The 12,453-nt window shown below is 40.0% G+C and overlaps 1 long non-coding RNA gene across 1 annotated transcript; it reads right to left on the reverse strand.

The window, feature by feature from the left end:
* Window positions 1-507: 507 nt before the first annotated feature.
* On the reverse strand, window positions 508-8,949 carry LOC309473986. Its single transcript, XR_014197146.1, has 5 exons — window positions 8,906-8,949; window positions 6,978-7,675; window positions 4,917-5,853; window positions 1,508-1,573; window positions 508-1,212 (listed from the first exon to the last, which is right to left on the reverse strand). It is a non-coding gene; the product is annotated as an uncharacterized lncRNA (long non-coding RNA).
* Window positions 8,950-12,453: the final 3,504 nt, after the last annotated feature.

Raw genomic sequence — 12,453 nt, forward strand, 5'->3', positions numbered from 1 at the left:
TTACACAAAGTGATGAGGGTATATGTTAAAACCTATTTAAAAAGTTTCACTTTCTATCAGAGTTCATCAGCTTTACTAGCAATTTTAATAGTAAGGGTTTATAGAATGCAACAAGAACATAAAAAGCAGCAACATATAAAGGAGAACGAAGCCTAAATAGCCTAATAAGTAACTTGAAGGCCTCCATGCTTTAATGTCTTGATTGACATTGTCAAAGTTTTAAAAGAAAATGCACTTACACACTCCCCTTCAACCAGTCCTATTTGTGGAGCGTAGGGTTATAGTCTCAATACAAGCAACCTCAATTCTCTCAGACAACCTAATCACATTATTATAATAATGCTTGCTCTTTCGTTGTTTGGTGGAGATTGTGGATAGGATCGCAAGTTGCTGAGGTCTCACCAAGTATATTTAGCTCATTAGTTGATTTCATTATGTTTGACTACTAAACTTGATTCATCTGCATTTAATAATCTAGGTTTGTCATTATTAATACACAAAACAACATTAGTTGAATCACTGAACTTTATTTGATTTGGTCACCTCAAGAATCCGTTCCTTAACAAAGGACAGCATTGTAAAAATGAATGAAGGAAAATAAAAGTGAATCCTGACATCTCCTCCTCAGACCATGGTCAAGTCAAGTCAAATCACCTTTATTTATATAGCGCTTTTTACAATACAGATTGTATCAAAGCAGCTTCACATTGATAACATGAAAATAATACAACAAAGTTTGTTTCTAGAAGAAAATTGCATCATCGTCCACCAGAAAACGATATTTATTATACTTATTAAGGCAGATCAATAATATTGTTGAATATTAAATGTCCCCAACTAAGCAAGCCAAAAGCAAAGGCAACAGTGGCAAGGAACCAAAACTCCATCAGTGACAGAATGGAGAAAAAAACCTTGGGAGAACCCAGGCTCAGTCGGGGGCCAGTTCTCCTCTAGCCAACGAGCGAACAGTGTATGATTATGATCCAGGCAGCGTTACAGGTCAGAGGTCAGATTGGTCGTGTCGATGAGGCCTTCACAGGGCTGATGAGGCTGGCACTTCAGGGATGCGTCATGGTTGGGTCCAGGTGCAGATCCACCATCTGATCTGGATACGGCCGGGGTCCACCTCACTTCAGTAAACGGAGAGACTGGTTGACACTTCAGTACTGCGTTGTCGTCTCTTCACACACCGCCTTGATGAAACACAGACACCTGAACAATTAAAACAAAGATTAGAAGATAAAAAAAATTACTTGCAGGAAGAGATGTTGCTGTTCAAAATCGCCAAACAAGCTGGAACTTGTGTAGACAAAATGTGTGTGATAATAAATTGCCTTTAGATCTGCTAAAAATCAAGTTAGATTGTTTTCATTAACATGCTTGTTAAAAACAAGATACATCCAGCTTCTTTCTATGCTTTCTATGTCTAACCAAACATAATGTAAGTGTTGATTGCACATTAGCAAGTGTGTCTAGTGATGGACACGGCACCACATTTAAATAATACCTTGAGTAACTGAGTCAGGGAGATGAGGTGAACCCGAAGTTACACAGGCAGCGTTCCCCTGGTCATCTATAGAAAAATTGCACAGTATAAATGTATGGGCTTAAAGAGCCTGTCTGCCTACCAATCAAACACCATGGGCATGAGGGGATACATGTAAAACTGCAGACAGCCAATTCTATATTATAATAATATAATAATCATGGCAAAGTTGTTGAACCGGATGAAGTCAGGAGAGCGTGACTGTGCAACAATACCTTGAGTGATAATTTTACTAGGAAATGATGTAGATTTTACACAGGCCAAGTCTTCCCTGTTGTTTTAAAATTAACAATGAAGAGAGATGACAAAAAGTTAAGCTTCTAACAAAGTTTCTAACCATCGTACTAAACAGAGAGACTAATATTAGCGTAGACGCCATTCTTCTTATGATGTAACGAGTACATCAGGATTTATGGGAAGTGTTCCCGGTTCCGGCTGACCTAATCTATGCAGCCTAACATTGAATTATAAAAGTCTATAATGTGTTATGTGTATGCTAGGTCAAAGAGATGTGTTTTTAGTCTAGCTCTAAACTGACAGAGTGTGTCTGCTTCCCGGACAATGTTAGGAAGACTGTTCCAAAGTTTTGGTGTTAAAAGGTATTATCAACTGGCCGGAATTTTGAGATTGCAATAGACGTGAAGGACTATAATGCGTTAAGAGCTCGCTCAAGTACTGCGGAGCTAAACCATTTAGTGCTTTGTAAGTAATCAGCAATATTTTAAAATGTATACAATGTTTAATAGGGAGCCAGTGCAGTGTTGACAGAACCGGGCTAATATGGTCATACTTTCTGGTTCTGGTAAGAACTCTAGCTGCTGCGTTTTGGACCAGCTGTAATTTGAATATTAAGCGTGCAGGGCAACCACCCATAATAGCATTACAACAATCTAGCCTTGATGTCATGAACGCATGGACTAATTGTTCCGCATGCGGTTTTACAGATACTAGACACGTGACTTTCAAATGAAAGATTGGTATCAAAGAGCACACCCAGGTTCCTAACCGACGACGAAGACTTAACAGAGCAGCCATCAAGTGTTAGACAGTATTCTAGATTATTACGTGAGGACATTTTTTGTCTAATAAATAGAATCTGTTTTTTCAGAATTAAGTAGTAGGAAATTACTAGTCATCCAATTTTTTATATCACCTATGCATTCCGTTAATTTTGTGAATTAGTAAGTTTCATCAGGGCGTGAAGAAATATAGAGCTGAGTATCATCAGCATAACAGTGAAAACTAATTCCATGCTTCCTAATGATATCTCCCAAGGGTAGCATGTACAGAGTGAAAAGCAACGGTCCTAGTACTGAGCCTTGTGGTACGCCATAGTGAACTTGTGATCGATGAGACATCTCTTCATTTACTGCTACAAACGGATAACGGTCGGATAAGTATGATTTAAACCGTGCTCATGCAATTCCATTAATGCCAACATAATTTTCGAGTCTATTTAAAAGAATGTTGTGGTCAATAGTATCAAATGCAGCACTAAGATCGAGTAACACTAATAGAGAGATACAACCACGATTGGATGATAAGAGCAAATCATTTGTAACTCTTATGAGAGCAGTCTCAGTACTATGGTACGGTCTAAATCCTGACTGAAAATCCTCGCAGATATCATTTCTTTCTAAAAAGGAACATAGTTGTGAGGATACCGCCTTTTCTAGTATCTTTGAAAGAAAAGGTAGATTCGAGATCGGCCTGTAAATGACTAATTCTGTACGATCAAGTTGAGTTGCGTTTTTTTAACAAGCGGTTTAATCATAGCCAGCTTAAAAGTTTTTGGTACGTATCCTGATGACAAAGATGAATGATGATATTAAGAAGAGGATTTTTCTCAAAGAGCAAGGACGCGCTTGCCCACGACTGGCCGAGCCGCCCGCTATATGCATTTCCTCCGGTCACGATGCTACCACAAGTCATCGAACAGATCAGGGAAAGCAAGTGTGCAGTGCTGGGTCTTCCAGACCCAGTTATGGTTCTCCGAGTTGACACAACTGCTGGAAACAGCCCCATGGCTAATTCCGCTGAGAAGAGATCTCCTCACGCAGGCGAACGGGAAAATCTGGCATCCCCGTCCCGACTTGTGGGCCCTTCATGTATGGCCCCTCAACGGGTACCTGGGTGTCTCCCGCATAGGGTGCTAAAAACCATCACTGAAGCAGGAGCGCCCTCAACTAGGCACTTCTATGCTCAGAAATGGGTGGTGTTCTCTGGCTGGTGCGCAGCACGGAGCTTGGACCCCGACTCATGCAAAGTACCAAGTGTACTGGTTTTTTTTGCAAGAGCTCTTGAACGCGGGTCGCACCCCCTCCACGCTCAAAGTAAATGTGGCGGCCATAACATCATCTCATGCTCTTGTGGCCGGACAATCACTAGGAAGGAACATTGTGCGCTTCCTTAAAGGGGCAAGGAGGCTAAACTCTCCGCGACCCCCCTCTGTGCCTATCTGGGACCTCTCCACGGTCCTGGAAGCATTGAAGGGTGCACCGTTTGAGCCGCTTCGGTGTGCGGACCTGAAGCACCTCTCGTTCAAAACCGCTCTTTTTCTGGCGCTCGCTTCAGTCAAGAGAGTGGGCGATTTACATGTGCTATCAGTGAGCGCGTCCTGCCTTGAGTTTGGGCCTAACGACTCCAGAGCCGTCCTCAAGCCAAGGTATGGTTATATTCCTAAAATGCTCTCGACTCCGTTCAGAGCACAGGTTATTTCACTCGCAGCTCTTCGCTCACCAGAGGATGAAAGAGACACGAATTTACTCTGTCCCGTCAGGGCTCTCAGAGTTTATCGGGAGCATTCTGACAGTCGGAACAGTTTTTCGTATGCTTTGGCGGCCGCACCAAGGGGTCAGAGCTCATTCCACGAGAGGCATGGCCTCGTCTTGGGCTTGGTCAAGTGGAATACCCATTGAAGATATGTGCGGTGGCAGGCTGGGCCTCGCCGTCCACATTTATGAGGTTTTATAACCTGGAATTGGTTCGTGAGTCTGAGCTGCCTCGCCATAGATTCGTGCAGTTGCCGCAGCACAGCCAATGACCGTACTCGCTGTTTATCTGTGTATGCTGTGCAGCTGCACTGCATTTTAAAGATTTGGCTTCAATATTCTCGAGAAATGGAGTTTTCTCATAGCGTAAGCTAGCCAGGTAAGCTAGGTTACGTTAGTAACCGGGACGAGGGAACTGCAAAGGGGCATGAAATAAACAACATATTAGTAATATTAGTCAGCGTTATTTTAGAACTTCCAAAAAAGTTAAATATGACATATATTCCTAAAGTAAACAAAACAGTCAATGTTTCAATAGTTACAAATCTTCAACAACCCAAAATACAATAACAGCAACTTGACTAATCATTGTTCCTCACCTCCTCTTCCTCTATCTCCTTCAGGATGGTTGCCAGATCTTTGCCCTGTAGTTCCTCCTTCAGCAGCATCAGTTTCTGCTCAGCCTCAGACATCAGCTGCAGTGTTTGTTCTTCTGAGTCTGGAGTCAGCTGTGGTGTCGGACCCTTCATCTGCCAGAGACCAAGAGGAATGCTCAGACATTTCATGCATGCATCATTTGAATGTAAAAACATTTCCTTAATCACTAACTACAGAGAAAACATCCCTGGACACTTAATGAATTTTTCTTATGCAGTTTCTAAAAAAACATTCTAAAACACCTATACTATGTATCAGTCTCCGATGCGCGTTCACGAGAGCACCACGACACGTGTGTGTGTGTGGTGATGACGCAGCAGCTGGCGTTCTGACATATAACCTACAAGCAGAGGAAGATGCACGCGAGGCCGCGCATGCGTCGTGGTGCTCTCGTGAATGTGCGTTGGAGACTGATACAGAAGGGAAGAAATTACTGAATAAAGTTGACATTTTGTTTTTTTTGGTGCACAGAAAGTATTCTTCATAAAATTAAAGGGATGGTTCAGAGTAAATTCAACCCAGGGTCCTTTGCACCATGACCTCAAGCCAAACACCCCTGGAATGCTTGAGGTCATGGTGCAAAGGACCCTGGGTTGAATTTACTCTGAACCATCCCTTTAATTTTATGAAGAATACTTTCTGTGCACCAAAAAACCCAAAATGTCAACTTTTTGAAGAAGAAGCCTTTTTTTTCCTTGGTCAAACATTATTAAAGTTAAAGCTTATTTAGCGATATCAGCCGAATGGCTTAGTGCAGGTGCTAATGGATCAAGGTTGATCTTCTTTGGTCAATGGTTGCTTGGTCAATGATTGACTCCGGCTGCTGCTTTAGCTTGACACGGGTGATGACATCCTCATCATTGCTCCTGTTGTCCTCATCTGTTGACAGAAAAGACATGCAGGTGTGTTAGGTGTGTGTCAGCTCTGTCTGCTAAACGTAATAGTTCTGTTATTGTTCCATATGGATCAACAGCATTCATAGTTCCCATGTACCAGTAGGCCAGTCTCTCAGTCACACACACAATCACACGTAAACGTGATCTGGCCTTTGAGACATTAACAAATCCACCACCACTCTGTACAACAGAAGGGTGAGCTTTAACTTCCACACAGTGTACAGATTAAGGAATGGAACTAAATCAGAACAGCACAGGTGAACATCTTGATAAGAGGGAGCTTTTGAACTGTGTACATCAAAAAACACATGGCCGTTCCTGGTCAAGAGCTTTCCAAGTTCACAAATCAGTGATCACTGGTGCAAAATGAAAATCAGAGTGCCCAAGATAAAGAAGTATAATGGGAAAAAAAGTTTTAAACACATACAGTATGCCAAGTTCTTAGATATACTGTATGTAATATTTGTATCCGTGTTGATTTCATATGGCTTTTATGTTCAACAAGAAGTTTAAATTTAACAAATGTCATGTGGTGTAACCATCAAGTAAAAACTAATAGCATATTTTATTTATACCTCGATGAATGATAAAATATATTTTTCAAGCTAAAAATTATTTGTAAATATATCAAGTAGGATTTTTTATTGAGGAGTTTTTTTTTTTACTATATAAATACCCTGATATGTGTGACTTCACGCCCCAAAAAGCTTAATTCAGATATAGGACACATGTATGGAAGCCCATTTCCGCCATTAAGCAATAATTATGAGATAAGAAGTCAGTTATGGCATAACAAATTTAAATGATCAAGAAAAGTCATAAGTATTACAAAGTGTTGAAATTATGAGATAAAAAGTCAATTATGGCATACAAATTTAAATTGTCAGGAAAAGTCACAATTACAAAAAGTTTTAATTAAAATATAAAAAGTAAATTATAACATAAAAAGAGTAAATGAAAACAAAAAGTTATAGAAAAAAAATCATAATTGTGATAAAACATTTAGACTTTTTATCTCATAATTATGACTTGGTATTTCACCAAAGCATGATTTTTTTCTTATGTGGCAGAAATGAGATTCCATGGTGATATGAGCTAGTGTCTCACCATCAAAAGAGTCCTGTTTCTGGTCCTCACGGAACTGAATGCGCGTGTTATACTGGGGTAGATCTTCTGCTATCTTGGCAAGGAACTGCAAAGGGTCATGAAATAAACAACATATTAGTAATATTAGTAAGCGTTATTTTACAACTTCCAAAAAAGTAAAATATGACATATATTCCTAAAGTAAACAAAACAGTCAATGTTTCACTAGTTACAAATCTTCTACAAGCCAAAATACAATAACAGCAACTTGACTAATCATTACTGTCCATTTTGTTTTTTTTGGTGCACAGAAAGTATTCTTCATAAAATTAAAGGGATGGTTCAGAGTAAATTCAACCCAGGGTCCTTTGCACCATGACCTCAAGCCAAACACCCCTGGAATGCTTGAGGTCATGGTGCAAAGGACCCTGGGTTGAATTTACTCTGAACCATCCCTTTAATTTTATGAAGAATACTTTCTGTGCACCAAAAAAACCAAAATGTCAACTTTTTGAAGAAGAAGCCTTTTTTTTCCTTGGTCAAACATTATTAAAGTTAAAGCTTATTTAGCGATATCAGCCGAATGGCTTAGTGCAGGTGCTAATGGATCAAGGTTGATCTTCTTTGGTCAATGGTTGCTTGGTCAATGATTGACTCCGGCTGCTGCTTCAGCTTGACACGGGTGATGACATCCTCATCATTGCTCCTGTTGTCCTCATCTGTTGACAGAAAAGACATGCAGGTGTGTGTCAGCTCTGTCTGCTAAACGTAATAGTTCTGTTATTGTTCCATATGGATCAACAGCATTCATAGTTCCCATGTACCAGTAGGCCAGTCTCTCAGTCACACACACAATCACACGTAAACGTGATCTGGCCTTTGAGACATTAACAAATCCACCACCACTCTGTACAACAGAAGGGTGAGCTTTAATACATCATACTTCAATGTATATGTAATGAGTGATTATAATCAAGGTATTAATCAATATTTTTCCTTCTAAATATCAAATGAGTTAAATGACTTCTCTGGGGATTTTACTTTGTTATAGAAGTTACCAGTGTGATTACTGAAATGTTCTTTTCATGTATTCTTTAATGTCTGTGTTTGATATCTGAATGCAGTAACAGTGCTTGCTCATTTAGCCCGGCTTCCAGAAATGAAATATGGATTTGTTTTGTGTTTGAGAAAGGTCTTCAACGTGTTAAAACATAGGGTCATTGAAGCCAATAGTTTAAGGGACCATTTCTTTGTTAAAGCCTTACTTTCCAGTTAGACTAAAGTGTAGCTCTCCTTGAGAGAAAGAATGCATTATCTTGATGTTTTGAGAGGACTCTCCTGTTTATAGTTAGAGCCTGGCCAAATCCAACCTTAGAGAAGCTGTGTGTCGGTGTGTGTGTGTGTGTGTGTGTTAGTCTTCTTGGTTACAGGTTAAGGAACCACTGGCATTATTGGAGATTGACTGAGTTATTGTTCTGGACATGCTGGCGCCCAGCAATGCAGATCTGTGACCTGGAAGGTCACGACGTGTCTAACTTCAGGGTCTGAGTGTCAGCGGCATAATCGATAGAGATATGCTTCCGTCTATATGTATATGTGTGGAAAATTACTATGTTTATCTATTTCTTAGCCAATCAGAAACTGCAACCTGAATAAAGGACGTAGCTTAGACCTTGGTGAAGGGTATAACTGCTGTGTGTGTGTGTGTGGTGTAGGATATAACTGCTGTGATCTTTGTAACTGTAAGTGGGGCGGCCTACGAACTACTGTGTGAGTCTTGAAGCTGAACTTCTGCTGATGAAACTGCAAACTATCTTCAGTAAAACTTTTCTTTAATTTATTATAATTCTGACTCCGGGGTCTTCTTTCAAACATCTGGTCCTTGTGTCCTAAACTGTTACTCCCCTAACACACTGAAAACAGTTGAATGTTGTGTTGTGTGTCCTCACCCGTGGGTCTGTGACTCCAGTGGCCTCTCTGATTTGCTGGAAAGATGGCTTCCACTTCTTCTACTGCGTTGGCCTCGCTGCTCAGCTCGTCGGGGAGCTATTTTTCAACATTGATAATAATAAGAAAGGTTACTTGAGCACCAAATCCATATTAGAATGATTTCTGAAGAATCATGTGACATTGAAGACTGTATATGATGCTGAAAATATAGCTTTGCATCACAGGCATAAATTATATACTTAAATAGAAAACAGTTATTTTAAATTGTAATAACATATTTCGCAACATTACTTTATTTCTCATCAAATAAATGCAGCTTTGGTGAGCATAAGAGACTTAATATCGTAATTATTCCAAGCTTTTGACCGGAAGTGTATATACTTATAAATAGTTGAATTGTCTATTTTATTTTATTGTTGTGAGCTTTGCAGCATGCTAACACAAAGCTCTATTAACATCAATTGCGAGTCCAGTCTCCTGTGCACTTCACATGAGAAGTGCTATTAGTATGACACACATATCTTTATGCTTATTAGAGTATTACATTGTTATCTGATGTGTGATGGATGATGCTCGCTCTTCTCTTCCTCTCCTTTGCCTGAGCAATCCTCTCCTCCTGCTGCTTCTTGTAGAGGGAGAGGATTTTCTCTCGCTTTCTGCGCTCTCTGCACACTAGGGCTGCATCTAACGATTATTTTTGTTGTCGATTAATCTATCGATTATTTCTTCGATTAGTCGACTAATCTAACGATTATTTTTCCGATTAATCTAATGATTATTTTTGGGATTAGCTGATTTATCCATTGGCAAACTTTCCAATAAATAATAAGTACAACAATATATCAGCTGTATTTTGAAGAGGGTAGTGCATCTGTATATTATGTTAACATGAAATCTATGAATGATGACAAAAAAAAAATTCTTTCAGAAAGGGTAATTGTCATTTTATTATGAAATATGCGAACAGGAAGCATTTTAAACTTTATTTTTAACTAATGGTACTATTTAAAAAAATTTAAGATACACAGGCCCATTTAGGAAATGTGTTTACTATAATCTGTTATTAATTACCGTAGTGGGAGTATGATTTACTCAATTAACTTGTCCGAAAATGCACTTGTGTTTATCTGCAAAAAGGTTCACATACACTAGATTGCAGCCTATAGGCTACTGTTAATGTTAATATAACGTTAGTCGTTTGTTTTTAAAGTCTACATTAGAGACCTGCGCAGGACGGATTTCTCCCTTAATAATTCCTAAAAAGCTGACATCTCAGTTCATCGCGATCTCACAGATTAACTCTGTTATTATCAATGAAACTGGCTGCACAATGAATCTTTCATAATATCTACACTTTGTTTGCTATAATCAGATGATTTGCCAGTATGCAGAATTCAGCACTGAACAAAAAGTCCATTTTGAGCGGTGAGGGGATTCTAGCATAAATGCATCTGATTGGCGTTCAAGAAATCAACACATATGTCTGTGATTGGCTACATTGTTCAACGCTGCAAACATGTTATAAATAGATAGAGACTCTGGCCTGTAAATCGTTTCTATTTTGTTTTAGTTGTTCTTGTTGCTTTTGTCAAACAGATGAATGACAATTTAGATGTTCAATTTATAGATAATTCTATTTCGCGGGAGTTCCGCGAATCGTTTTATTCTCCCGCAACCAGCACACACACGAGTGCATTACCGCCCGCGCCCGGCCATCAGATCTATGTTCCCGGCTCCCGCGCCGCACTCTGTTGCGTTGTGACCCGCGGGAGTGCAGGTCTCTAGTCTACATGTGCATACACAACTTTTAAAAACTGGCAAATGAAAGCTTCGTTAACAGATTTAAGTTTAAGTTATAAATTAAAGTCCATTTTATTGTCACCGAATGGGGCATAGTTTGCATAGTGAAAGCACCTTTCTGTTCGGCCGTAGTGGTAAAGTATTCCCATACTTTGGATGATCGTGGTCTGTCATTTTCACCATGAGAGGGAGCAGAAGCCGCCATTACTCGATATTTAAACGTAAATAATTACGCGTCGACGCATTTCATGCGTGTCGACGTATTTTCATAGTCGACGTAAATCGATGACGTCGACGCGTCGTTGCGGCCCTAGTCCAGACATTAGAAAAATATCAGTCTACACATGCGTTTAATATTTAATATGAGGGAAATAGGCTACACATGCCGTGGACGTGACACAAAAAATCTTTAACTTTTAGGTGGCAAAATATTTTTTTTGTAATTCTGTGAATTACACTGCGCAAACCAAAAGTAATACTAGGCTACCCACCGGATACTCTCCACAGAACATAACATTCATTTTACCGCATTTTCCGCACTATAAGGCGCACTTAAAAGCCTTTAATTTTTTCAAAAAACGACAGTGCGCCTTATAATCCGGAGCGCCTTATATATGGATCTGGCACCTTATATTAATGTCTGTAAAACAACCGCTGACTTAAACCTTTTGTTTACTTTCGCCTGGCACCGGAGCGCGAGCCTCCGCTGACTGCGCGCGCACCTCCCCAAACAGACGAGGCATCTTGACGCAACTGTTTTGTTTTAGACTGAACACCAGACCATACAACTGATTTAGTCGCGCAAACTGGGTGCCGGTGTGATGAGATGTACTAATATCCGTCTGCTCGGGCAGATTCGGCTCAAAGTCGTGCATCTTCGGATGCGGAGGCGCGCGCGCTGTCACAATGACGTCATTTTGCCGCGCGAGCGCCTCCGCATCCGAAGATGCACGACTTTGAGCCGAATCTGCCCGAGCAGACGGATATTAGTTTTTTATTACCTTCGTGCTCATGCGGACGCGTCAAATATAAACAAGGTTTTACAGCTCAGCCACTTGTTGTTTCATATTTTTTTGCAAGTGGTAGATCTTGGTTTACATTTGGACTTTGGATGTGATCTTAGGCTTGAAAAGGTTGGTGACCACTACATAACGCAAACCCAGTCAAACGTTTGACTGCAGTATCTTCTATTCTATGCGCCTTATAATCCGGTGCGCCCTATATATGAAAACAGTTCTAAAATAGGCCATTCATTGAAGGTGCGCCTTATAACCCGGTGCGCCTTATAGTGCGGAAAATACGGTATTCAGGGCCGCGGGAAGTGGGGGTGCTGTTTTCACAGAATTGTAAATGCAACGCATATGTTTGTTCATTAAAATGTCTACATTTTTAGCATTTAGTCATTTATTTGTAATAAACACTTTAAGTGGGCTATTTAAAAACTGTTATTTATATGTTAAATTATGTTTTTAAAACATAAGCGCAGAGTGTTACGTAATAGTCTATTGTATGCGTGTCGAAAGAATTTGTCCGCAGCTGCTCAAAAAAAGAAAAGAAAAAAAAAACCCAGTCAAAAACCCCACTGTCAGTGTTTTGTAAGGAACAGGCAAATATGTAAAATATTTCATTAGACATTTCAAGCTATCTATATGTCTCAGGTCTGTGAGGCAATAGGCTACCTTATAGGCCCACGCTGAGTTTCGGTTCATTTATGAGACGAGCTCCAGGTTCGCCAGCGCCTCCATGT

Source organism: Leuciscus leuciscus (genome assembly GCF_965113295.1).
Source record: "Leuciscus leuciscus genome assembly, chromosome: 14".
In the NCBI taxonomy this organism is placed as follows: domain Eukaryota; kingdom Metazoa; phylum Chordata; class Actinopteri; order Cypriniformes; family Leuciscidae; genus Leuciscus; species Leuciscus leuciscus.